The sequence below is a fragment of the Suricata suricatta genome, chromosome 4 (assembly GCF_006229205.1).
Source record: "Suricata suricatta isolate VVHF042 chromosome 4, meerkat_22Aug2017_6uvM2_HiC, whole genome shotgun sequence".
Classification (NCBI taxonomy): Eukaryota; Metazoa; Chordata; class Mammalia; order Carnivora; family Herpestidae; genus Suricata; species Suricata suricatta.
In genome coordinates this window covers 65,993,603-66,020,913 of record NC_043703.1, presented here as the reverse complement: position 1 = coordinate 66,020,913, position 27,311 = coordinate 65,993,603, and the positions used below count along the sequence as shown (strand labels likewise).

Below are 27,311 nucleotides of genomic sequence, written 5' to 3'. Positions count from 1 at the left end.
CAAATACATGTTGTCTTAGATAGGAAATTTAAAAAATCTCTAATACAGAATTCACTTACTCTTTCCTTTTTTTAAAAAAATTTTTAATGTTTTTTATTTATTTTTGAGAGACAGAGAGAGACAGCCTGAGCAGGGGAGGGTCAGAGGGAGAGGGAAACACAGAATCTGAAGCAGGGGGGCAGGTTCTGAGCTAGCTGTCAGCACAGAGCCCGACTTGGGGCTCAAACCCACGAACTGTGAGATCATAATCTGAGCCAAAGCTGGAAGCTCTACTGATTGAGCCACCCAGGCGCCCCACTCTTTCCTTTTCTAATTCCATCCATTGGAGGTAGCCAATATTAACACTTTACTGTGAATCCTTCTAAACCATTCTCAATGCATATGTCCAGGTCTTTTCTGATTGAATAGTTGAAAAATGATACCTTGTTGCATTAGTTTGATTTTTTGGACTTACTAGTGAGACCAAAACATATTTTTATTGGCTTTGGTGATTTGCATTTTTCTTGGTAGCTGGGTCTTTTTTTTTTTTTTTTTTTTTGCTGTTGTTGATCATTAACCTTATGTTATTAAACATTCATCATTTTTAGATAATTCAGTTTTAGTATTGTTTGTAACCTTTACATTTGAGTTTATTTCCCTTGGGTTGAACAAAATATCTTTTCTGCATACTGTTTCATAACACAAATAACCTAGGTTTGAGGAATAAAAGATATTTTTAATACAGATCAAGGACCATTCCATAAATATCTTTTGACTACAAAATATTTCAATTCCCAAGTGATGGCTCATTTATTTCAAATAAAACTCCATATCATGTAATTCCAATATACTGAAAGTATTTAAGATATACCCAGTATTATTGTAATAAGATTTTATCTTATTACAATAAAACTGTGTCCAAACTGTATAAATGTATCCAAATGACAATATCAGTTTTGTATTTTTACATTATTTCTTCTCTTGGATATTTCACACATGTGTTAACATTCTTTGGTTGTAAGTATGCTATCTTTGACTAGCATTACACCTGAGAGAGTTTATATACTTCTAAAATTGCACAAGCACAAAACTAGGAGTAAAATGTATAACTGTGAGAGCCTGATGTATTTCCTACTAGTGTAGTGACAAAGCAAATGTAAGAAGGCATGGTGCATTTTCAGATGGTGGATTTCCCTTTTGGTTCTTTGATTTTTAAAACTCCAAAGTGTCTATGCAAAGAGCTTCAGATTTAAAGAGATAAAAGGTAACAGGCAGGGTTTAGCAGAGTTTTCAAAGTAATTTTTGTTGTGCTCGTTTTCCTTTTTCCTGGAAATGGTTACAGAATCTAGCTTAAAATTTTATGAATCTGTGTTGAAGACAAGGAAATTAAAGGGTGGTCCATTCTTTATTGATCATGCTGTCCCTTCCTCTGGCTACATCAATTTGCACCAGGGTTTTCTCTCAATTTTTATATATTGCATGCTAGACTCCCTCAACATATCTTCCTTTTTACAACTTTTTTTTAATCCTAGGGCTACTATTTACTGATAAGAGTTATTGATTTCAAATGTGAAAAAGATATGTGTTTACTGTCAATGACTAGGAGATATTCAAATTCAGCACAGAGAGAAATGGGATCACAGACCCCAGTGCTGAAAACAACCAAGAAGAAAGCTGGAAGAACAAGTAGTATTCAGCTTTGGAAATTAAGAAATCTTATGAGCAGTGAGTGAGAAGTATACCAAAGCCCCTGAATGGGAGGAGGCAACCACAATTTCAGATAGATCTGTTAAAAGTATCATGTAGGTACAAAGGAATTCTGAGATTATTTTCAGTTCTTGTCTGTATGTCTACAACATTTTATAATGAAAATAAAATAATTTTTAAAATGTGTATAAGGAAAAGGGAAAAGGATATTTATGATAATGTTTCTCCAACAGCAACCTTCAATAGGATAGGGTATTTTCTTGATAATCTTCTCTTGACATTAACTGAGCTCATGCTCAATACTGTCATTTTCCCCCCTCTTAGCAAAGCCATGTCCCATCCTGTCATGACTACAGCATCCCTTGGAAGTCACATGTGAGAACAATCTCAGTATAACTACAGCTGAGAAAATTAATTAGGACATGTTTAAAGCTTAATGGAAACTAGGCCAACCCTAAAGCAAACCATTACCCCAGAGAAAGGAAGAAGTAATAAGTGTAGTTAAGAGGTAGACTAAACCCAAAGATCAGGATCAAAAACTAGTTCCTTGGGATATACCCGCTACTCTCAGCCTGTTTATAAGGCAGAAGAGTAATCTCCATTTAGTCAACATTGGCCATATGGCCTTCCATTGTCCATCAGACCCTCCAGTCATCTACCAGCAATGGGATGATTTACCTTATGGGAAATTCATTTGAATGTGTAAGATTTTATAATTGGAGAAAATAACAGTTTAATTTCTTCATGGGCTTAGTATTTAAGTGTTTTAAAAATATTCTGCTTTATGCTATGCTTTTTGTGTCTTATAAGAAAATCTTAGCTTACCCAAAGCTTGTGAAGATTTTCTATTTACTTTTAGAAGTTTCATGGCTTTTCACTCTATGATTAGGTCTATATTGTACTGTGAACGAATTTCTATGTATGGTGTGCTATATAAGACATATTTTGTTTGTTTGTTTTGGTTTTTTTCCAATTAGATATCTAGTTGTCCACCATCATTTGTTGAAAAATCTGCTTTTTTTCCCCAATAGAACTACTTTGTTTCCATTGTTGAAAAATCTATGACCATGAATGTGTGGGTCTACTTCTGAACTCAATTTTGTTTCATTGATACCTATATTCATTCTTATTCCATCCAAACTAAAAATGTTTGCTGTCTGAATGGTGCTATTAAGAAAATTGAAAGGCAAGTTAGACTGAAGGGGAAAATATTCACAGTGCACATATATAACAAAGGACATATACCTTGTATATAAAGAAATCCCACAACTCAGTAAGAAGAAGAAAAAGACCCAACAAAAAGAGACAAAAGATATTAACAGAAATGACACGGAGGAGACGTGCACAGGAAAAGATTCTCATCATTATTCCTGAGAGAAATGTAAATAGAAACCAGAATGAGGTGCTATCACACACCCACTGGTATGACTAAAGCTGAAAATCTTGAGAACAGCATGTGTTGGTGAGGGTACAGGTTGAGTTTTGAATATTAATCATAATTAATTTTTTCTTGCATACACAGTGTTCTGGATCAGAAGACAGATTTGTTTTATTATTTACATAATAATAACTGTAGCTGGCTTCCTTGCTTCATTGATTACTGATGTTGCAATGCAGTGAAAGCCAGATGGAAAAATTCCCTATACAAGGGATGGATAAAATGGATTTTCTCTGCTTATTTGTAGAATAAAGTCAGCTATCTCTTCCTTGTATCCCAGGAGAGAGAGAAAAGTCTTTTCTCCTTAGAGATGGGTTGGAAGGCATCTTTGGCTCCCATTCTAATTTTTTGAAATGCAAATTAGTTTGTTCAATGACCAGATAAGCCCCTTTGTCTCAAGCTTTTTATAATCTAGAGATGTCTTCAAAATCATAAGCTTTATTTTCTCTTAAATATAAACATACACATACGAAGTTAGATAATTCTCTGGAGTTCTCTCACTACAGCATAGTTGTAAATTAACTTCACAAAGCTGGCTCTCAGCTCAGCATCTCACATTTTTTAGCCCCAATTTTGCAGAAACAAAGAAATATTGTCTCAGTAACCCATAAGGTAGAATAATTGGAACTCATATATTGCTGGTGGGAGGAGTGTAAAATGATATAACTACTTTGGAAAAGATTTTGGCAGAGTATTTTGATTTTGTTTTTAATGAAGTTAAATATACAGATATTGTATGATGGAGCAATCCAGCTTCTGTGCATTTACCCAAAAGGGATGAAAATATACAGACTTATACACAAATATTATAACACTTTTATTTATTGTAGCCAAAAACTAGAAATGACTCCAATGTCCAGCAGTAGGTGAGGGAATCAATAAATTGGGTATTTGAATACAATGGAATACTGCTCAGCAATAAAAAGGAACAAAGTACTCATGGGTTTTAAAAACATTTTGCTGAGTTAGAGAAGCCAGACACAAAAACGTACATACTGTATGATTCTGCTGATGTTAAATCACTGAAAAGGCAAGACTAGCTTCTAGTGACAGAAAGCAGGTCAGTGGTACTCTGGGGTCAGGTGTGGGAGTGGAGTTTGCAAAGGGGCTAGAGGAAACCATTGGACTGATGAAAATCTTCTACATCTTGATTGTACTGGTGGTTACGTTTATCAGTGAATATTTACATCTGTGAAAACTCATCAAATTCTACCCTTAGATGCCCACTAAAGTTTGAAAAACATTGGTCTAAAATGTGAAGACAAGCACAACTCAGGACATTAAGCACCCCCAAAAAGAGAAAGGAACACTTTGGTAAAACTTGAAACTTATAACCAAGCCATTGTTCTCCAAGAATCTGAAATTTAAAAAACAAATTCTACAGTTAAAATCTATGCATGTTTTTGTTCATAAATTTTACTTCAGTAAAATCGATCAATTAATGATTTATTCTTCTGTTGTATGACTTAGTATAATTTTTTTTAAAGTTAATACTGGGCAAAACAGTTACCAAGTTCCATCTTATAAAGTTTCTTTAATGGGTTACAGTATCATAATGTATTGTCTAAAAATTAGGGATAGAATGGTCAAGATATAAATTCTATTTGAAGTACCAAGAAATCATTCACTGGATTGGAAATGGCTATTTTGAGCCTTAGTTTTCAGTGTAAACAAACAAACAAGGAAAAATTGCTGGTATTGGGAAGGTAATGAACTCTAGTGCTGGTCTGAATTTCAAAAACTACATGTAGGTATTATGGATAAGCAGGAAAATTCTTTAATATTATAAATTACTATTAAACCCAGAAATTTAGTGTCTTCCTATTTGACTATTATTTAGGCCCAGGTTTTGAGGCTCATGACATTGAAACGTAATAATATGGTTAGGGAGTAAGTGATAGAAATTTTCACATAAATAAGGACTAGCCGATATAAGTTTGTACGACATTATGAGCCAAGGAAAAATGCCCAATATTTGGTAACAATTCAAAAAAGCAAATGAACTCTCTATTTTGAAGTCACCACAGTTGCAAAGAGCTTGTTCTCTGATACCCACCTTTCTGCTGGGAAGTTTATAATGAAAAACACAAGCCAGGCAACTAGATATCCTTGCTTTATTTTCATACAGAGTCATTCATGAGTTTTAAATTAATGTTTTCCAACATTTTTCTCTCAAAACCTCTCTTTGAAAGTGTCATCATCTCAGGACACCCATAAGCCTTCTTTCAATTAACTGATTTATTGCAGGAAAACTAAACCACTAACTACAAAAAGGGAAAGAGCTTCTATATAATATGTTATGATACTGTAGCCTATTAAATACAACTTTGTGAGATTGAACATGCTAACTATGTTGCCCAGTATTTAGTTGAAACATTTGTACTAAATTTTACTAACAAATCTGTATGTTTTATATAAAGTTGGTGATTAAGACCAGATTATGATCATGCCTAAATAAATTTAGGTCCAGGTCCTTATCAGGAATTTCAACCTTATACAGTAAGTTTTTCCTATAATAAAATCAGATACTATTTTTTCATTTCTTTTTTAAAGAGAATGAGAGAGGGAGTGTGGAGTTGGGGAGAAGGGCAGGGGAAGAGAAAGAGAATCTTAAACAGGTTCTATGCTCAGCATGGAGCCCAATATGGGCCTCAATCCTATGACCCTGGGATTATGACCTGAGCTGAAATCAAGAGTTGGATGCTCAACCAACTGAGTCACCCAGGTGCCCCTAGATACTACTTTTAAATGTTATCAATTTCAACAAATGATATGGGACAAGTAGATATCCACATACAAATGCATGAAATTGGTTGGAACTTCACCTTATGCCATACATACAAATTAGCTCAAAATGAATCAGTTTCCTAAACATAAAAACTAAAAGTATAGAATATTCTGAAGAAAACTTAGAATTACATCATTATGACCTTGGGTTTGGTAATGGCTTCCTATATATGACACCAAAAGCGCAAACAACAATGAAAAATTATAGATAAATTGGATTTCATCAAAATTAAAAACTTTTTTTGCTTCAAAGTACAATATCAAGGAAGTGAAAAGATAACCCACAGAATGGAATATAATAATATTTAAAGGTCATATTTAATAAGGGGCTATCTCTAGAATACATAAAGAACTCTTACAGCTAAAAAAAAATGGGCAGAGGATCTGAATGATATTTCTCCAAAGAAGACATAGAAAATGGCCAATAAGTCTACATAAAGAGGCTCAACATCATTTATCATTAGGAAAATCAGAACCACAATGAGAGAGAGGTACAAAATTTCCAGGGATGAAAAGTGCAGCATAAGGAACAGAGTTAGAAACATTGTAATAACTTTGTATGATGACTGATGGTAACTACATTATCATGGTGAGCACTGAATTATGCATAGAATTGTCAAACAAACAAACAAAAAAACCCAAAACCAAACCCAAGACTATTTGCAATGAAATACCACCACTTTACATCCATGAGGAAGGCTGTAATCAGAAAGAAAAGTAATAAGAAGTGTTGATGAAGATGTGAAGAAATCAGGAAGCTCTTGCTCTGCTGGTGGGAATGTAAAATTATACAGCCACTTTGGAAAAGTCTGGTACTTTTGCAAAAAGTGAAACATAGAATGGCTATTTGACCCAGAAATTCCACTGCTAGGTAGACTAATGAAAACATGTCTACACAAAAACTTGTTCATTAATGTTCTAAGCAGCATTATTCAGAATTAGCCAAAATATAGAAACAACCCAATATCTATGAACTGATGAATAGATAAATAAAAGTAATATATTCACACAATGGATTATTACTTAGCCATTAAAAGAAGAGCAGTTTTGACACATGATACATCATGGATAAAACTTGAAAACATTATGTGAAGTGAAAGAAGCCAGTCACAAAAGACCACTTATTACTTTAGTCCATTTATATGAAATGTTCAGATTAGAAAAATCTATAAAGAAATTTATAAAAACAAAAGGTAGAATAGTGGTTGTGTAGGGCTTATGGGGAGGGTATGGAAGATTTGAGGCTTACAGAAATATGGGGTTTCTTTTAGGGTGATGAAAATGTTCTTAAATTAATTGTGGCAATGATTGTGCAACTCGAATATATTAAAAATTACTGCTTAAAAAAAGTCATTAGGGGACTCCTGGGTGGCTTAGTCAGTCAAGTATCTGATTCCTAATTTAGATTTAGATCATGATCTCATGGTTTAGAAGTCTGAGCCCCATGTCTGGCTCTGTACTCAAGAGTGTGGAACATGCTTGGGATTCTCTCTCTCTCTCTCTCTCTCTCTCTCTCTCTCTCTCTCTCTCTCTCTCTCTCCGTCTCTCTCTCTCCCTCCGCCCTTTCCCACTAGTACCTCTCCCTCTCTCAAAATAAATAAATAAACTTAAAAAAAGAAGAAATGGTAGTCTTTAAAAAATAATTGAATTATACATGTTTAAATGGGTAAATTATACAGTTCATGAATTACATTTCAATAATCCTCTTAAAAATAATCTTTATCTGCATTACTTTGATTTATAATACTTTTCTGATACAGTGACTCTCTAGTCAAGTACAAGACTGGTCTATATGCCCATGAATATTTTTTAAATGCTGTAAGTTTGAGACATTCACATGTATTTTTCAAAATTATTAAACATTAATTATGATATAGAATTTTTAAAAGGTAGATGTATTAAGAATTTGTGACTTTTAGTTTATGGAGCATATGAGTTTTAATTGAATACATTCTTTATTGAGTTGTTAAAAAGTATCTCATAGTCACTGGTGACTAAATGTTTAGCTTTCATGAAATTTCTACCTTATTTCTGGCACATTTTTACATGATGTCATTGCCCAGGGAGAGAATATAGAATGTAGAAGGCCACAGGCTATGGTAAGAGTCTAGAATGGAGTAACTCACATTTCATGGCAATATCCATGAACACGAACAAACAGAAGTTATCTTTGTCCTGCCTCCTTGTGTGGTTCTTATAAGATCCCCATACCTATGATGTGATCATGGACAGCTTCATGACTCAAATTACAAATGGATCTACAATGGACCTTAAAAGACCAATATTATCGGGGAGCACAGGTGGCTCAGTCAGCTAAACGTCCAACTCTCAATTTCAGCTCACGTCAAGATCTCACAGGTTCGTGAGTTCAAGCCCTGAGTTGAGCTGTGTGCTGACAGCATGGAGCCTGCTCCGGATTCTCTCTCTTTCCCTCCCTCTCTGCCTCTCCCCAGCTGGCTCTCTCTCTTTCTCTCTTTTTAAACAAATAAATAAACTGAAAAAAAGATCAATATTATCTACTAGTGTGGGTCACACAAGACCCACAATATCCAAGGATTTTTAATGGCAAGATAAAATGAAAAGCTGTCTGCCTTTGTAGCACAAAATCTGACACTCCCTTAATTGCCAGAAAACAAAATACTACACTTTATCAAGAATACCGATGTGGTACTAATACAGCAGTAGACTCTAGACTTGACTGAGGGCAAAGGGAGTAGTAATACCATAAAACAAAAAACAAACATTTAAAAGATTGCAAGAAATCTGCAAACTGGGTCTCTTGCATAATTTCACCAGCGCAACTTCTGCTCATCACTAGGAAAACCCCAGTCATGGCACACGGCCAGTCTCCAGACATGGCTTATCCGGAGATGAGGTGGAGTGAGTGACAGCAGCACGCCTGAGCGGCCCCTGGGCAGTGAGCGCAAGTGGGACCACCGCAATCAAGGAAGACAGAATAAACAGTTTAAGGAAGCCCTGAGGCTCCGTTTGAAACAATGTGGCACAGCTGTGGACTGCTGGGAACTAGCCGTGGCTAACAGGATAAGGCATCCGCGTGGATGAAGGAGCTACCTCTGAACAAAGGCTTCAGGCTGAGTGGAGACTAAGTGGCTGATGTTCAAGCACCTGCAGGCTTAGCAAACTGTGTTTGCAGCTATGAATCAAAGCTCTGCTTTCATGTGGACAGAGTGTGAGGAGACACACTCTTGCCTGTGTTTCAGTCTTTTAAACTGCATATGCACACATCATTAGTATCGCCTTTGAATCCGAAAGACAGCATTACATCCTGGGACACATCAGGCATTGTTTTTGATGTCTTCAATATTTCCTATTGCCCGCAGGGTGTTGCATTAATGAGTTCTTCAGATATCTGAAGAAATGAAAAAATAACAATAATTTGAAAAAGCTCAACGTAGCATTTATGTACCAGAAATTTGTATTAGATACTGTTTTGTAAAGAGAGATTTTCTAATAATAAAAGAAGAAAATTGGGAAATTAGACACTTTTCTTTGTAATGAGACCTCTTTGAAAATTGCTCTAAGAATGATGAATACAATTATTTGGTAATTACAGACCAGAAAGAGATAATAGATTTTTTAAGACTCAGGTTAGCATTTTGAAAACAGTAAACTACATTGATATGCAAATTAGGTCCGAACACTCATTTATTTTCATTTCTTCACAGATTTTAGTTATATGGACTTTTATTGAAAAATCATACGGGTTAACCGAAAAGTAGAGGTCATTAAAAAGATGGAGAGAGGTTACCTGTATAGGTTATTGTGTCCTATACAGAAATAATTATACAATCACTACTCAGCCTTAATTTCCCACCTAGTAGCTGGCTTCTTTTTTGTGGCAAGCATTTATCTGAGATGAAATGAATAAATTAGAGGACAAATCCTTAAAAAGGTTCAACTTGCACAATGACTTAAGGGGAATCTGTCCTTTCCCCCCTCTCTGTCTTGGTTGGTTGACCTCCTCAATCACTAAACAGGAGCGGCTTTAATGAAGAAGGCTTACGTTCCTCATTCCCCTGCTACTGTTCTTTGTCAGAGCTGGTCTTTCTCTTAGAGAGGAGTATTGAGGCGATTATACAGAGAATTCTGGCCCCAGATTCATGTCTGTGACAGTCAAAATTTCCCAAGAGAAGTTATCTTTCCGTATTCTAGCATTACTTACCATCCTATGATGAATTTTGCAAAGGCAAAGTGGATAAGAGAGTCAGAGTACTAAATTGTTCTTCAGGGGGAAAAAGCAGTCCTTCCTCTTTGATAATTATCTTCATTTTCAAGCTAATTTTGACAATGGGGACTTAGTTTCCAGCAGAAATTTAAAAATGTAGCTAGAAGGAGTTTTTTAGTGGGGATGTAAAAAATGCTCACTACTAAATTTAGGCTATTGCAAAAGATAATTATTTGCCTGAAAGCACATATACTCATTTGAAAGAGACAATGCTGTATTTCTATACAATTAATACATGTACATAATTTTAAAGATAAATAGTATTACAGAATTTAACATGAAAAACACCAGCTCCTGGCTTTGCCTCTCCTTGTGACTAAATTCCATTCCTCAGAGACAACAACTTTCAACTTTTTAGTTTTTTCTGGTACTTTGTTACATATACAAAAGTGACTTGGTTATTCTATTTCTTGATTTTCAGTTGTTCTGGATATAATTCATTAATTGTGTTCTGTGATTAGATTTAGCTTGTTTAGACATACCCCCTTTCCTCTCCCTAAAGTATTCATTATTCTCTCATCTTCCCAAAACAGCTATGCCACAAATTCCATTAAGTTATTTTATTAGTCATAGCTTTGTCACCTGGTATCCATGATTATATCTCTCCTTCTTGTAAAGCTTTCTGATTTCTCTGCAGATAATAATTACCTCCTTTTATTCTTGCCTTTTTTTCCCAAATGCCCTAAGAGTATTTCACTTTTGCCAGAAGTGTAGTGTCCCCTCAATGGGTTCAGTGCAACAGGTTATGTGCTCCACATTGTGTGTGTGTGTGTGTGTGTGTGTGTGTGTGTGTGTGTGTGTAGTCTTTTTTCTTAGAAACATAATTCTGGAGTCCTCTGTTCTTCTGCATTAATTTCTAATAACTGTTTCTTAGGCTGACTGCCCATGATCATCACTCGCATTCTGTTCCTTCTGTGTTAGACAGACTGTATCCTGAAAGCCAATTTTTCTCTCTTAATTTCCTCCCTTATTTTCATGGAGTTCATCCTCTAGTAACTCTATAAGGTAAGATGCTTCAAAAGTAAAATTTTTGAAATATGAAATGTCTCAAAATATTTTAACATTACCTGCAACCTTGATTGATAGTTTGCCCAGACATGTAATTCCATGTTAGAAATAATTTTTTTCTTCAGAATTATTAAGGTCGTACTCAACTGTCTTCTAATTTCTAATGCTGCTTTTGGGGAGTACAATGTCATTTTTATTTATGACTCTTTAAATATGACCTATTATTGTTCCTCTGGAAGCTCTTAGCATTTTATTTTTGTCTTTCATATTGTGAAATTTCATAAAGACATGACTTTTGAAGAAGACAGATCTTTTTAATTTTATTGTTCTCAGTACTTTCAATTTGGAAATTCATGTTATTCAGTCATGAGGAATTTTCTTGAACTATTTATTTAACCATTCTCTTGTCTCTGTTTTCCCTTACTGGAGTTGGTAATAGTCTAGTACTAGAATCCTGATCCACTAACACTATTTTTCCCTGTATTTTGTATCTCTTTGTGAGTTTTTCTTATTTTTGGATATTTATTAAATTTTAGCTCTCAACTCTTCTCTTGAATTTTTTCATTATATTTTTTATTTTTTGAGAATTCTTATTGGAATAATCCTTAAAAAATTCTCTCCAGAATGCAGTTTCTTCTCTTAAATTTCTGAGAATATTATGGTTTTAAAAACTTTTTTTGTTCTATTTCCTATCTTAATTTCTTTTTCTTTATTTTAAATTGACTTTTTCTTTGTAATGGTCTTGTTTAAAACAGATAGAAAAATTGCTACTTGGAAGTTGATGTTTATGAGTACACCTTGTCAACTACTGAGCTTGAATATGGAATGATTGGCTGTGAGCCTACTATTTTGTTGCAGGACCTTCAATTTTATATCTCCGTAGGTCCTTTCCCATGGACAGATCAGGTTTCTCCATTTATTGCTTAGGGGACATAAAAAGCCAACTTCTAGCTCTCTGGACACCGAAGGATGAGGGTTGTTGAAAGTCTCAGAGTTCAGTATGTCAACATTCACATAACTTCCCTGTTTTTAGTACAGTCCCTCTTCTTTGCCCTCAGCTGTATCTCTTTTGAGCAATATCAGATTGTTTCAGATTTAATTCTCCAGAGAGTAAACCTCTAGGCTTCACTTGTACTTGGGAAGAGATAATTACAACAAAAGGTCAATTTTCTCCTTAAAAATTTAGCCAGCCCTTCAACTCATTCCTCTGTTGTAGCCCTGTGCACCTGCCCTTTTAAAACTTATTTCTGCCAAATCCAGAGGATCCCAAAGGGCTAGAAGGTGAACATCAATTTGCTTCTTGTTAGTTTCCCCTACTTTAGACTCAGATTATAGTTTTCTCAGATATTGGAAGTCAGTTACCACTCATAATATACCTTTTAGCTTCTAGATTTTATCTCTTGTATGTTTTGTCTCTTCTTGCTCTCTTCATCTTGGTGGGTTTTCTGCTTTTTTTGTTTGTTTGTTTCTTTACTTTTATCTTAAATATGATTTAAATAGTGTGAAGATAGACTTTGTATTCAATTTGCCTGCTTACCTAGAATCCTTGACATGTGGAAACAGCAGAGTACTCTGGAAAAAACCCAAGCATTTTGGAAATTCTCTTGACTGAGAAGTGGTTATAGTCTCATGCCTTCAAGAAAGATAATTTTGTATTAAGCTGAAAATGAAAGCAATAGCACTGAGAAGATTTATCTGCAACTATACACATAAAGTCATACTCATGATGAATTGTAAAGGCCTAGAAACCATGATCAAGGTGTACAATTTTCAAGAATAGAGGAGTTTGTTTAATTATCTACACAATATTTGTCTTTATTTGCATACACCATCTTAAATTTCACAGTCGCTTTAATGAGTTTTAGTAAAATTCCTATCATGCATGATACAAAATATAATGGATTTTGAGCTGGTATATAATGCAGTAAGCAATTTGCTACCATTTTTTAATTAATCTCAAAACAAGTCTAAAAACAACTCAAATTTTGCTATATTTTAGAAAATGCTTCAAAAGTTACCTTTCTGTGAGAACCATTGAAGACAATAAGATGGAAGTCGTCCTGACTAAAATTCTCTAAAAATATAATCAACAACAAATAATAATCTAGATACTTATGTTGATGTTGGTTGATCCTTCCTTTGCTATGATTACATTATTTTTAAAATTTTTTCAATTTTTTTTTTTTTTGAGAGAGAGGGAGAGAGAGAGAAAGACAGAACATGAGCAGGGGAGGGGCAGAGAGAGAAGGAGATGCAGAATCTGAAGGCTCCAGACTCCAAGCTGTCAGCACAGAGCCTGATGCAGGGCCCGAACCCATGAACCATGAGATCATGACTTGAGCCAAAGTCAGACACTCAACCAACTGAGCCACTCAGGCACATCTGCTCTGATTATATTATTTATTAGGCTTTGACTTGAGATATAGGGTTTTCACAGGTAGAATCGGTGTAAGTAAGGCAGGGTGAGCAGATCTGTGGCACCTGGGCAACCATGTTGGCTTCCTGTTCCTAATAGACTTCCTCCATCTATTCATGTGCTTTTTTTCCCTGTACCCACATAAAACTTCAGGATCATTCTCTTGGCTGGGATCTATTACCAATCTATTGGATTTGACTTGTGAGATGATCTCTTTTTGCCAGTCTTTGCCTAGAGATAGCTGGAAATCTGAAGAAGGGGCCAAGTTTAACAAAATTTATCTTTAGAAGTAAAAGAAGTCAGAGAAAGCCATCAGGATTTTAAGATACTGAGAGTTATAGGCCAAAGAAATGTGAAAGTTTCTTTGATTTTTCCAAAGATATAGCCAATAGAATACAGACCAGGAAAGGGCTTCCATGTGTCCTCCTGGGGTAGTTGGAAGATGAGGACCTATTGAGTCACAATCCACAGGCAGGCTGGTAGATACATATTTCCTGATTTAGAGTACATTGGGGAAGTTACACAGGGCTACATAATTTGCAATTAGAAAGAAAGAGTCACAATTTTAATTTTAAAATCTTCAAAATAAAATTCTTGCCCATAAAAAAGACCATATTAGCTTGGCCAGACAACTGGAGGATATTTGGAGGTAGGGTAAACACTAAATTCTTTTTTTAAAGATTAAAAAAAAATCTTTTTTTTGAGAGGGGGAGGGGCAGAGAGAGAGAGAGAGAAAAAGCTGGAGGCAGGGAATCCAAAGTAGGCTCTGCATTGCCGGCAGAGAGCCCCATACGGGACTTGAACTCACGAACCATAAGATCATGACCTGAGCCAAAGTCAGATGCCCAACCTCCTGAGCCACCCAGATGCCCCAAAATAAATTCTACAAACCATAGTTTTAGTTCTGCTCAAATACTAATGAAGGCCTTGAAGTCCTGCAACACCGAATAAGTAACCAGAATTGGTAGATTCAGAGGAGTCATGATGACTCGCTGTGGAGCCAGGTGACTTGGGGTTGAGGAAGCTCCTATTAGCTGCGTGACCTGGTGCTAGTCAGAGACAATAACATCTACTTCACCAAGCCAACTTGAGGATAAGTAGAAGAGCAGGTTAAACTCTTGGCATGGAGCATGGCACATGGTAGGTATTCTATACACAGTTATTATTATTCCTCTGGGGGAAAAATTAACAAAGAAGATGGTTAAAGATAAAACTCAAGCTGCTTGGACTTTAGTAAAGTGAAAAAATACAGAGCTAAGCTTTAGAATACATTTTTTAAGTGATATAGATAATCAACAGTCTTCCCCTAATACTAATTTTGGACTTCAAATTAAAAAATATATATTAACTGAACTGTTCTCACTCAAGCAGGAGCATGTCATCTGCAAAGTAGAATCCACATGTTGCCCAGCTACTCCTGCATGGAAGGAGATAACCAAGTCTTCTAAAGGCTAGGTATGGATTACTTAGGTATAGATTACAATAAAGTAAGAAACATCCTGGCTTCATGACATTTAACGTGTGAATTTGCTCTTTCAAAAGGCCATTTCTGTCTGTTGTTTCTCAAAGTGGTGTGATCAAGGTTTGAAGTTGTATCCAGAGCCCTCTTGATGAGAACACTCTGACTCAAAATGTTTCCTTTAGGAATATACTTCTCTGAAATGATAGCATAAGACTTCTGGAAAATGATTCCATGCATGGTAAATACTGTGGTTGTTGCCACATGAGTGCTTGGGCAATGTTGTATGACCTGGAGAGGCAGTAAGTCCCAGGACTCACAGAAATGCCAGGGCTGCACATGTGGCGGGACCTAGAGGAAAGCTGCCTTGTCACCCTATACTGCCGACAGTGCATCCCTAATCCTCAGCTCCTGGCCTTGACTCTTTTTAGATTCTTCCATGCCTCCTATTTGGGGAAGAAACCATTTCCAAACAGGCTCACTATGTCCCTTGAGATGGTAGGGAGCAAGATAGAGAGCAAAACACAGAGGCAGGGGCTGGGAAAAGCCAAGGCTGAGAGACAAATCCTGACACAAGGTGTTGACAGTAACTTAGTAATGGGCTCTTTTGATAACATATCCTCCTGTTGAAATTCTAGACAAGATACCCCCATACAACTTTACTGATTGTATTTGCCCACTTTACAGCCTTATTTGGATACATATTGAGCTAGTGTACCATTCAAGATTCAATCAGAAAAAACAACAAATATACTAAGGGTTTTGTTGCAGAGATCTGACTTCTGTAGTTGTGGGGTCTGGTTAAACAGTCTCTGTAGGACAGTTGTCTCTGCATCTGATGCTGGGGCTTGCAGCCTATAGATAGGCAGTCAGGGACAAGGTGATCATCAACAAGGAGCCAACCTAATTGTATGCACAAGCTTCAACTGGTTACTCAAGATATATAAAATTGTGGTTATCCAGCTGTTACAGAATATGCTTATATTTGTAGGTTATCAATACAGATTTATTTTTTATTAAAAAATTTAATGCCTGAGAATTAGTTTGAAACCCTTGGGAGTTTGTGGAGCCCCAGTTTGAGAAACATTGTTATAATGGGAAAAGTAAAGAGTCAGACAGACTGAATTCAAATCCTACCTCTACTACCTCTATCATATCTTCACGAGTGCTTAAAATCTGCATGTCTCTGTTTTCTCAGAAAAAAAGAGAAAGTAATATATGTATATAATCATTGGCTGGAAAGATTCAATGAGTAATTCTCTAATTCAGTAAACATTTATTGAGAATTTATAGTGTGTCAAGTACTCTTCTAGGTCCTTGGCATGTAATAACAAATGAAAGTACCTAATAACCCAGTAAGTGGAAACAGACAAAAATTTATATATGGTGGGGGGTGGTGAGCACATGCTAGGTGATGGTGTGAACTAAAAAGAAACAAAGCATAAAGCAAGACTAAGAGACAGAGGATGAATGGGTAGATTCTATTACATAAAAGGTAATCAAGGAACTGTATTTGCTCTTTATTGCTGAGTAAAAATATATCCCTAAAGTTTATAGCTTAATATAACATACATTATTATTATTTCAAAGTTTCTACAGCTCTAGAATTTGAGCATGGTTTAGCTTAAGAATCTCTTACAAGGCTGCAATCAAGATTTCTGTAAGGTCTGGGGTTGCATTCCAGGGTCTGACTGGGAGAAAGACCCACTTCCAAACTCACTTGTGTGGTTGTCGAAAGGGTTTAGCTCCTCAGTAGCTGTTGGACTGTTGTGGACTATTGGCTGGAAGCTGTCCTTAGTTTCTTGCCACATGGGACTCTGCCATATAGCAGCTGTTTCATCAAAGGCAGTGAAAGAGAGTCTCCTGGCAAGGCGGAAGTGACAATCTCTGTGTCCTAACTATAGGGGTGATATCGACTAAATGTTGCCATATTCTATTGGTTAAAAGCATTTTGACGGGGAGGAGATGGTACAAGGTCATAAATAGTAGGAGGTAGGAATCTTTGGACACCTTCTTGGAGGCTGCTTGCCACAGATAGTCTCTCTAAAGAAAGAATATTTGAATGAATATTTACTTAAGTGAATAGTGAAACTTGTGTATAACTCAGGAAAGAGCCTTCCCAAGCAGAGGAAATATAAGTGCAAAGAATTGGAGGTGAAAGTGTCCTTGGTGTGTCCGAGGGAAAGAATGGAAATCAGAGTTGCTGGAGAAGAGTGAAGGAGGCAGAGGGTGATTGTTATAGAAATTAGAGAGGCCAGTTCATGTGGGACTATGAAGGCCATTGGGAAAGTCTAGATTTTATTCTGAATGAGATGAGAGGCCATAGAAGACCTTGAGGAATGGAGCCACATGAAATGATTTATCTCTTAAAAGACTCTGCTGCTATGGGGTTTGTGGGGTGGATGGAATGAAAGCAGAATCAGGGACACTAGATGAGATGGTGAGGCAATAGTCTAGGTGAGTAATGAAGGGGCTTAACAGGAGGGGGACAACAGTGACTGGAAAATAGAAAACATTCCATCAATGTCAGCTATAGTGCTATTATTGCCTTTATTTCTTAGATCCCAGATTCTCAGACAATTATACACCTATGGCTTGCCTGGGAAACTTGTTCTAAATATAGATTTGAGGCTTTACCCCCAGATAGAATGATATAATATGCTTTGAAGGTAGGAAGATAGAGCCCACATGTACATTTTAAACACTGAACTTATTATCCTGGTGCAAATTGTTCATGGCTGCCCATACTACCTTTGTTGTTGCTATTGTTATTTTTCACAAAACACAAAGTAAATGAAATCGTCATGCTTTCTTCCCTGGTACACACTCACACACAGATTACAATTCCCTAATTCATTCTTGAACAAAGTCTGACATGCGCATGAAGACTTAGGTGGTTCTCTTGTGAGGAAAACAAGACAGGATAATAGAGAGGAGTGTCTTCCCACAGCCACTCTTCCTAGTTCCAATGAAGAGAGATTGAGGTGGTAGGAATATGGTTTGTTTTGTTTTGTTTGTTATTTTACCTAATTTGTCCAGATAACTCTTAATTTTAGGCCTGCAAATGCACCTCTCTTTTAACCAAATTTTAAGGGTGTCTTAAAAGGATGCATGTTGCATAAAATTCCAATATAGATATTGGAAACCAGAATTATATTTCTCTCATGTAGTCTTGACAATGCAGCAGATTGTGTTTGACACATTGTTAATGACACAAAAGTTTGAAAAATGGCTTAGATGTGTGATAAACTAGGCGTGCTGCTTGGACAGCTCATTCTTACTGATAAGATGTAAAATCATACTCAGTCAAGCTAGTGGTGTTTGTGTTTCTGGCTTTTCCTGTGTGTGTGTGTGTGTGTGTGTGTGTGTGTGTGTGTGTGTGTTGGGATGACAGCTTTGGTTATTTGAATAACACCTCAGTTCAAGGGCACCTGATCCTTCTCAGAAATTGCTAGATTAGAAATCATGCCCTTTTCTTTTCCCGAATCCACCAGCATTTCATGTTATATGTAAAATTTCCTTCATAATGAAAAATTTTAAGGATAAAGTGATCTTTCACCCACTTTGGAACACCAGTCCCACTTTTTAGAGTTAGCTAATATCAAGTTTCTTGTGTATCCTTCTAGAAATTTTCATTTCTATATACAGATCCTTTTGTTTATCCAAATGAGAACATAATGCATTCTATGCTTTATTCCATGCATTTTTTCTATACTGTTTTTTTCTTCTGAATAGGGAAGTACATTTTTTTTCTCTGAAGAGGAAAACACATTGTAAAATGGCTCTTACATCACACAGGAGGAGACAGTATGAAGTGAGTCTCTATTCTACCCAGTTATCCTGAATTGTCCCAGCTCCCTTCCCCAGAAGAACCTACTTTTTATCCATTTCTTGTGTATCCTTCTAGAGATGGTCTATCATGTACATGCATAGAGGTATATTTATGTCATTCTTTAGATTATATACTATATCTTACAAATCACTTGATATTTCTGTGGAACGGAGTAGGAGACAAATTATTAATATGCAATGTGAGGCACCACTCTTCCTGCTCTAGAAGGGAAATAATGGCACTTGGTTTGAGAACTGAAGATGAAACAAGAATCCAAGAATATGAACTCCCCAGACATGTGCAAGGAGGTGGGGGATGTTCTTAGTTTAGCCGAGGCTTGGCCTGAAGAAGTAGAGATGAAGGGAGCTCTCCATGACCTTAGCTAGGCCCAGAAATGGATTAAGATGCTAAAAACTGTTCTGACTTAATGAGATTCTAGAACAGAAATAGACTGACATCCAGTAACTGGATAAAACGTCCAGTCTTCTAAGCCAGCCCCATTTGACTTTGCTCATGATTACATTAGCGTGCCATTGGTGTCCAAACAGCTGGACAGCAGCCTTTCTGAATGTAATAAAACCTTGGCTTGGTTTCTCAAATGAAATGAAAACAATTTTATTACCACTCACAAGAATCTTAGTGGAAAGAGATGAATGTCTTAATACTGACAATGCTTTAAGAAACAGCCTTTAAAACCTTAGAGGGCCAAAGTGAAAGCCAGAAAAGTGTGATGCTGCTTCTCTGTGACCCAAATTCTGAGATTACAAGTCTCAGTGTAATGGGATGTACTCTTGAGTCCACGCTTCTCTTCCCCATATCCTGGTTATTGTTCTTCCCCATTGGAAATAACAGCATAGGGTGCAGTGAGCTCCTATTTATATACATTCATCAAATACATTCTGTTGGAAACATTGATTTCCCATCAGAAAACTGTAAATACTTTGAATTCTGAGAACTTGCGTTCCAGTAGTGACCAGTTTCCTTGTAATTGTAGCTAAGTGGGACAAGAAAATGGGATTTGGAGATAATTTATACAAGTGCTTGATGAAGGCTTAAATTCTAATGACCTTTTGGAACAGATAACTTTCCTAACAGGATTGTCAAATGGGGTTGTTGACTGACTTGCCTAAATTTTCAAACAAGCCCATGAATCATAGGAGAGAATATACACAGACTTCATTCCTTGAGCCAAAGAATGAAAGAGAAAGAAAGAGTGAGAAAGTTTAAAATATTAGTTATTGATTTTTATGGCAGGTGAAATTAATAGTGGTTTCTTGCTTTAAATCTGTGTCTTAACTGTAACCTTCCTTTCACGAAAAAGCTCAAGAAACACATGCAGAACCTTGGGATTACTTCTTTGAACCAGTTAAGTCAAAATATTATTCTTCATGGGAAGTTGGATCAGTACTTGAACTGCTGATGTGAAGGATTCCGTTTTGGTTGTCCCTCGGGAGCTCTGGCCCTGAGCACTCCTCCTCTCCTCAGGGAAGTGGTTTCAGAAGGGACCCTGATTAGAATAAACAAACTATGGCTGGTGAAGCCCATGGACATCTCGTAAGTTCTAATATGTAACAGAAAAGAAACCCAATTACTTTTGACCCAGTATTCTTACTAGACATGATGCATACACATGACACAATTTTCCATATACACATTTACATTAACTGAGGCAGGGAAAAAACACTGAAACACAGCTCATTGTTTCAATCATTTTTGGGGAAGTCTTTGTTGTTTTACTGTTTCTCATTTCTATTTCAGAAGATATGTGAAAATGGGTTGATATTTGTGTTATTTAGCAATTGCAAAGCAAGCTTGTTTACATCATTAAAATAAAAAGAGGTATTTCTGTCCAGTTGCCTGGATATTCTGTGCTAGTAATCGTATTACTATAGATACTATAGATGCTCATTTGTCACACTAATAGTTTCCAAGTAATTTTGGTCCACTGCCCATATTTTAAAGTAAGCAGATCTGGGTTTAACATAAAGATACATTCAGATATCTGATAGGCATTAATCTCACTAGGATGATTGAAAGGTAGGATTTCTGTGTCTGAAGACAAGCTTTGGACCAGAATAAAAACCTGGAGAGCAACCCTTGGTAGCATAGTCCTTTCTCTGAGATAGTGAGACCTGACCCCATCATAAGAGTGATATTCATCTTCTTAAGCAGTTTCTTAATACTCCTTAGACCCCAAACCTCCTTGACTAAAGATGTTTGTGGGTAACACTGGTGTTTCACAATATGGTTGAGTAAACAGGTAGAGTGAGCATCCTAGAAATACCTACAGCTTGATTTGCATAATGTAGCAATTCGAGGCAAAACAGTGATACTTGAGCCTCCTCTTTTGAAAGCTGCCTTATTGTGTTCAGTGTTTGACTGAGCTGATCATCTCTCTTTTGGGCCACTGTATTGAATAGATAGATCTCTGCCATAAGCTAAATTAAATGCACCTACTTCCGGGAGTGGAAATAAACCCACGATGTCTACTTCATGCCCAGCATCATTTTTCTTACTAATTTGATCTAATTCGGAAACACTCGGTTTATCTGCCTTTTATGTGCCAGACACTTGGTTGGAGGAAGTATGGAGTTTCAGTCTTTATGAATAGCCTTTTACTTAGGAAAGAATAAAATAATTTCTAGTAAATATCTTGAGGTGTTTTATGTTTGTCTTCTTAGAATACTGTGTTAATAGATTGCCCCCTCTGATATAGAGTATCAGGTTTTTTTCCAATGGAATCATTTATTTTTTAATTTTTAAAATATAATTTATTGTCAAGTTAGCTAACATACAGTGTATACAGTGTGCTTTTGGCTTTCAGAAGTAGATTCCCATGATTCATTGCTTACATACAACACCTGGTGCTTGTCCCAACAAGTTCCCTCCTCAATGCCCCTCGCCCATTTTCTTACCCGCCGCCCCGCCACTGCCCATCAATTCCCAGTTATCCTCTGTATTTGTCTCTTATGGCTTGCCTCCCTCTCTGCTTCAAATAGAGGATCAGTTTTACTACTGTCAACATACTTGTTATATTGCTGTTGATCATTCTATACATTTAATTGATTTTATGTTCTTTTGGAATGCTTTGATACTCAGTTCACTGTGTCTGTAGTCATAATCTTTGCCTTTGTTTCTGCCTCAGTTGAGATCCAGAAAGTTGATCATATTCTTTTAATTCCTTGAAATAGTTTGGTCATAAAATTTTTATTAACTTACATACAGGATATTCTATACATATGCTCTCTAAAGGCATTGTGTTTAAGTGATACTTGATATTGATGAAAATACATTTTTGCATATTATGAAGGGTTCAAACCTCATAGAACTTTGGAACAAGAAACATTCTTAAAACTGTCACCAGAGCTTCAGTAGCTTAGTCCAGTTTCATATGCTAATCTGTATCTAGAATATTGTCTTTTATTTCTGGGCTTTCGGTTGACTGTGTGCCTTCGAATTTACATTATGAATCTTCTTATATCATATAATAGGAAGTCATATCTTACTCTCACTGATCCTTCCACCTCTTCAACCCTCCATGCCACTCCCAGGCCCCAACAAATATGAGCTGAAATAAGAGAAAGTGGGGACCTGTGTGTCTGCTTGTTCCCATTGTCACAAGTTGTATCTGTGCCTGTTGTAGCCCAAGATGTCTTTCAGTCTGGATATGGTAGTTGGTGCTTAGTGTTCTCTTTTCTTCATTCATTCACCGTGTTCCCTTATGCCTTATGCCTCTGATACCTTATGCCTCTGATGACCTTCTTTCTCTCCACTCCTGTTGTCACTCTTTTGGTAGGGGGCCTATTCACTATATGTCTTAAATATTCCAATGGCCTCATTTATTTACTTAAAAAAATGTTGCTGAATGCTTTCCTGTGTCAGGCCCAGACCCCTGGGGATACAGGTATGGAAAAGACATCACTTATTCACAAAGGGCTCTTAGGCTATGGGGATGACAAATGTGAAAACAGAAAAAGCATAATACAATGTGGTTAAGTGTGTAATTAAGGTAGAAACAAGTACTTCAGAAGTCCAGTGGAAGAGTTTCAATTTCCTACCAGTTGAATTTATAGATTTTATACAAGTTATAACACTTCAACCAAGTAAAATTCATTAGTTCTATCTCCTGACTGCTTTATTAGCCCCTAATTTTTTATTTATTCTGTTTATTCTTAGGCTAGATTTTCTAAAAGATCAGTCTGTCATACCTCTCTCCTCAAAAGCTGTCTGTCACTTCCCTACCACATACAAGTTAAAGTCCAAGCATGATTTCACATCAGAGATTCATATCTAACCCAGAGTCCCCCAGTTACCCTCTTTTCCTTCCCCATCATTCTCATCCGGTGAGGAGAATCCAACTCCCCTCCATTGTTGACCCACACACTAATCCTGTTTTCCAACTACTCTACGCTTCCTTCAAGATGCATCTTCTTAAAATGAGTCTATTCTGCCCCAGGGAAGCTCTGATCTCTTGTAAACCCACTATTTTAACTCATATCTCTCACAAAATTCTCCCTTTAACTACTTTGTTTAAGTGTAAACTATCATTCTCTCAGAAAGCTCCTCTATCTTACCAACCATTTCAAGAGAGGCTTCTCTTGTTTCCTCATATATATTGGTGGCTCATGTAAGGGCCAGACAGCAAGAGAGGGCCCAGCATTCTCTCCTTCAGACTTGCAGCCTCTTTATGAAATCTTTCTCCCTCTTTATTTCTTCTTTCTTTCTTCCCTCATTCTGTCCCTCCTTCCCTTCCTTTCTTTCTTCCATCTTCCTTTCTTTACTTCTGAGAAATACGGCAAGTATGTATAGACTTCTCTCTTTTTTTTCTCCCTCCTTGTCACTATCATATCTTCATTTCTCTTTCATGTGTTTTGAGGACTTTACCTCTTAGAGCTTCATGATATCACTCACTGTATCAGGCAGGGTAGAGTTTAGATTGCTATAACAAACAAATCCCCAATTCCATGGCACAGATAACTTTGAAGTTTAAATATCTGAGACCAGATGTGGTCCAGAGCCAACATGGAGTTCAGTAGGGTTGAGGGTGTAATAAAATCTGACTCCACCTTAGATGTTTGACTGACAGCTTTCAAGCCCTACCCCTCACTCTCCCTTTTGCCAAACATCTGGTCAAACCCATAAGACACCTCTGTTTTCCCTGCATTAGCACCAATAGGAAGTCCAAATTATACAAACTCTGGCCAGCTTAGGGACCCTCATCTCAGCCCCAAGTCTAAATCACAATAAATTGATCTTACACTCCGCTGAACAACCACAAAATACATGATGAGACTAACCAGAGTATTTTCTTGACCATTTTCTCTCTATTCTTTCTATTCTTCCTGAGAAGTCTCATTTACATCCTTGGCTTCATGCTGATGACTCTAGCCCAGATTTCTCTCTTGTCCTCAGGACACTTAGATCCTAATAAATTGACCATCTCACACTCTAAGTTTCTCTATTGATAGACTGTAGTAACATCTATTCTGTCACTCCAGCCATCATTGTGGGTCTCAGTCTAGGTTCCTCACTCTCAATTATACGATGTTACTGAATGAATACTGAATTCATTTCATACCCTCTTCTGTTACTTAAATTGACTCCCTCCTCTCTATCTCCACTGCTCTTTCAGCTTGTTCAGCCTGATATCATTTCTCTTTTGTATTATTAAATTATCTCCCTGCCTTCTGACTCCTCCCTCCCAATCTATCCTTGGCATGGGTATCAAAGTGATCTTTCTAAGATGCAAATATGATCACACCACTGCACTGTTTATGAACGTTCCCATGACTCCCTATCCTCTACATGATCAAATCTAAATGCCATGACATACTATGATTTGGCAGCTGTCTCACTCTGATCCTATTTTTTTCCTCCTACCCTCTTCTGTGGACTCCACTCTAGCTATACCAAGTTACTTGTGATCCCCTGCATACATCCTATATTTTCTTGCCTCTCCCCTTGGGCACATGATCCTCTCCTTGTATTAAATGGCCTTCCCCTATGAGACTAGCTAACTCTTATTCTCCTTGAGGCCCAGTTCAAAAGTCATCTCCAGGATTTCTGCTTTGAAATGCTTTCTCCTGGCCAAACTCATTTTGCTTCTCTTCCTTTATCTCCTCAATACTCTATGCAAACACATATTCCAGTACTTATCCCATATGGTTATAAATATTGATTTCTTGCTGTCTCACTCTAGAGAATCTGAGCATATAAAACTCCTTACATGAAGGTACAGATATTTCACCTTTGAATACACCACAATCCTTACTTCATAGGAGACATTAAATAAATGTTTGATGAGTGAATAAATTTCCTTCAAGGCCCTCAAGCCAAACTACTTACCACACCTTTCTATTTTTGTTCCTGATTTCTAGCTTTTCCCCATCTCCCATGATGCTGGAACCAGGAATAATCTGTCAACAAATAAGAGATTTTTAGCAGGGAGAAACACTATTAATATTTATCTAGTTGGAAAATTAACAGCAGTGTTTTTATAGCTGTTATGGTGATTGTTTTTGATAAATACAAGACACACGAGAAACTGAAGTCCAAATTTATCTATTTTGGTAGCTTAGAATCTGTTTGAGAATGAACTTTATAAATGTAAGAACCCGGGCGTGCATGTGTGTGTGTGTTTATATAATAATAAAGATAGTAAATCAAAAATCAGTGGACAACATAGGACATGTTGTAACTTCTCCAAGACAGGGGAAAGATCCATGCTGCTGGTCATTACTGGAAAACCACAGGGTGGAACACCACCCTGGCTGAGCACTGACCACAGCTTAGCAGGTGAGGAGAGGCTGTATAATGTATGTACATATAAGTGAGGGTCATAGGATACGTATTTCTGACAGTGACTTGTTTTAGAGGATGAGTAAAATAAGGTCATATTAAAGAGAGGTCTGAATATTGCCTTTTTCAAATTCAACTTGATTATACAGTAAAAAGAAAAGCTATTGAAGCATGTGGACTGAAGCATACTACATAACATGCTCCAAAGTACTAGTATAATCTTCACCGGCGAGGTCAGAGAGCCAAATATGCTGATAGAGCCATGGTTGTATTCATTTTTGTTTTAGAGGAACTTATAAATATTACTTATAGAAATTGAATATGGAACTAGAAAATTCCAGGTTGAAACCAAAGCTGTTTTAATAACCCAGAATTTGGAAAATACTGTGTAAACTATACACTATAGCCAATTCTGCTATTTCACATGATAATTTTTGCATCGATTTGATTCTAAACCCTCTAATACCCTCACTTCTTCTTGTAAATTGTTTCAATAATACATATAGAAATATCACAACACATGCACACAGTTTTAACACACAGGTACAAATGACTGAAAAGAGAATGTTACTCAAATGTGAAATGATTGATTTCATAAAATATTAGTATTTGAACCATAGCAATTCATACTTAGATTTTACTTGATTTTCAATTAGTCTAAATTTGATTTAAAATAATTCCCTTTTATAGGTTAAAATTTCTGTCTCCTACATATTTTTATTCTACTTGACATCACATTGTTAGATGAAAGATGAATTTTTTTTGTCACAAGTATGTCTGTGGAAGTGCCAAATTTTAAATTAGTTGTACTCTATTTTCTTCCCTCATCAGGCTTTGTTTTTGTTTTTGTTTTGTCTAATTTAATTTTTTCTAGTAGAGAAAAAAACAATTTTAGTTTTACATTTAAAAAATTAATAAATTTGTAATTCATAAAGGTTTTCTTCTAAGAAACCACTATTCACTTGTTTTAACTCTTTAGATAATTTTTTAATAAAATACATTGAATTTTAAAAAATTAAAAGTAAAATTTTATTTTGGAGAGAGTTGAGGAGTGGGGCAGAGGGAGACAGAGAGAGACAGAGGTAGAATCTTAACCACGCTCTACACTCAGCCTGGAGTCCAATATTGGGCTTGATCCCATGACCCTGGAGTCAGGACCTGAGCTGAATTCAAGAATCAGATGCTCTACAGACTGAGCTACCAAAGTGCCCCTCCACTGAATATTTTTATCTTCTAAATATATAAATATACTATGCTTGTAGACTTACACATTTACTTATTTTTCTTCACTTTCTTTGTCTCATTTTGATATCTTGCTCTCAAAATATATGTTAGTGTTTTTCTTAAACATTGTATACATCTAACATGTCCATACTGAATATGGCTCTCAAGATATAAGGAAAAGTGTTATGTTTATATACAATATGATATGCCTCTATCTTTGCTTTCATGTAAGGGGCAAAGTGCCTTGAATTAGGCTTTAAAAATAGCAACCCTGGATAACCATTCTTTCAAGAGAACTCTCTGTTATGTTATTCTCATTTTTCAATTGCGTTTCTGTTGAGCTGAATTTTATGGCATTAATTACTGACTTGCCTGAGTTGGATTCATTTAAAAAAAGTCTAAGTACATATCTGACAA

General features: G+C 36.3%; 1 long non-coding RNA gene across 1 annotated transcript in view; it reads right to left on the bottom strand.

The window, feature by feature from the left end:
- Positions 1 to 8,803: 8,803 nt before the first annotated feature.
- LOC115290815 overlaps positions 8,804 to 27,311 on the bottom strand; it is a 40,200-nt gene continuing 21,692 nt past the window's right edge. Inside the window, exons 3-5 of the long non-coding RNA XR_003908225.1 lie at positions 25,218 to 25,288; positions 12,703 to 12,798; positions 8,804 to 9,281 (exon numbers count right to left, since the gene is read on the bottom strand). This is a non-coding gene — a long non-coding RNA (uncharacterized LOC115290815). The remainder of the gene's footprint in view (positions 9,282 to 12,702; positions 12,799 to 25,217; positions 25,289 to 27,311) is intronic.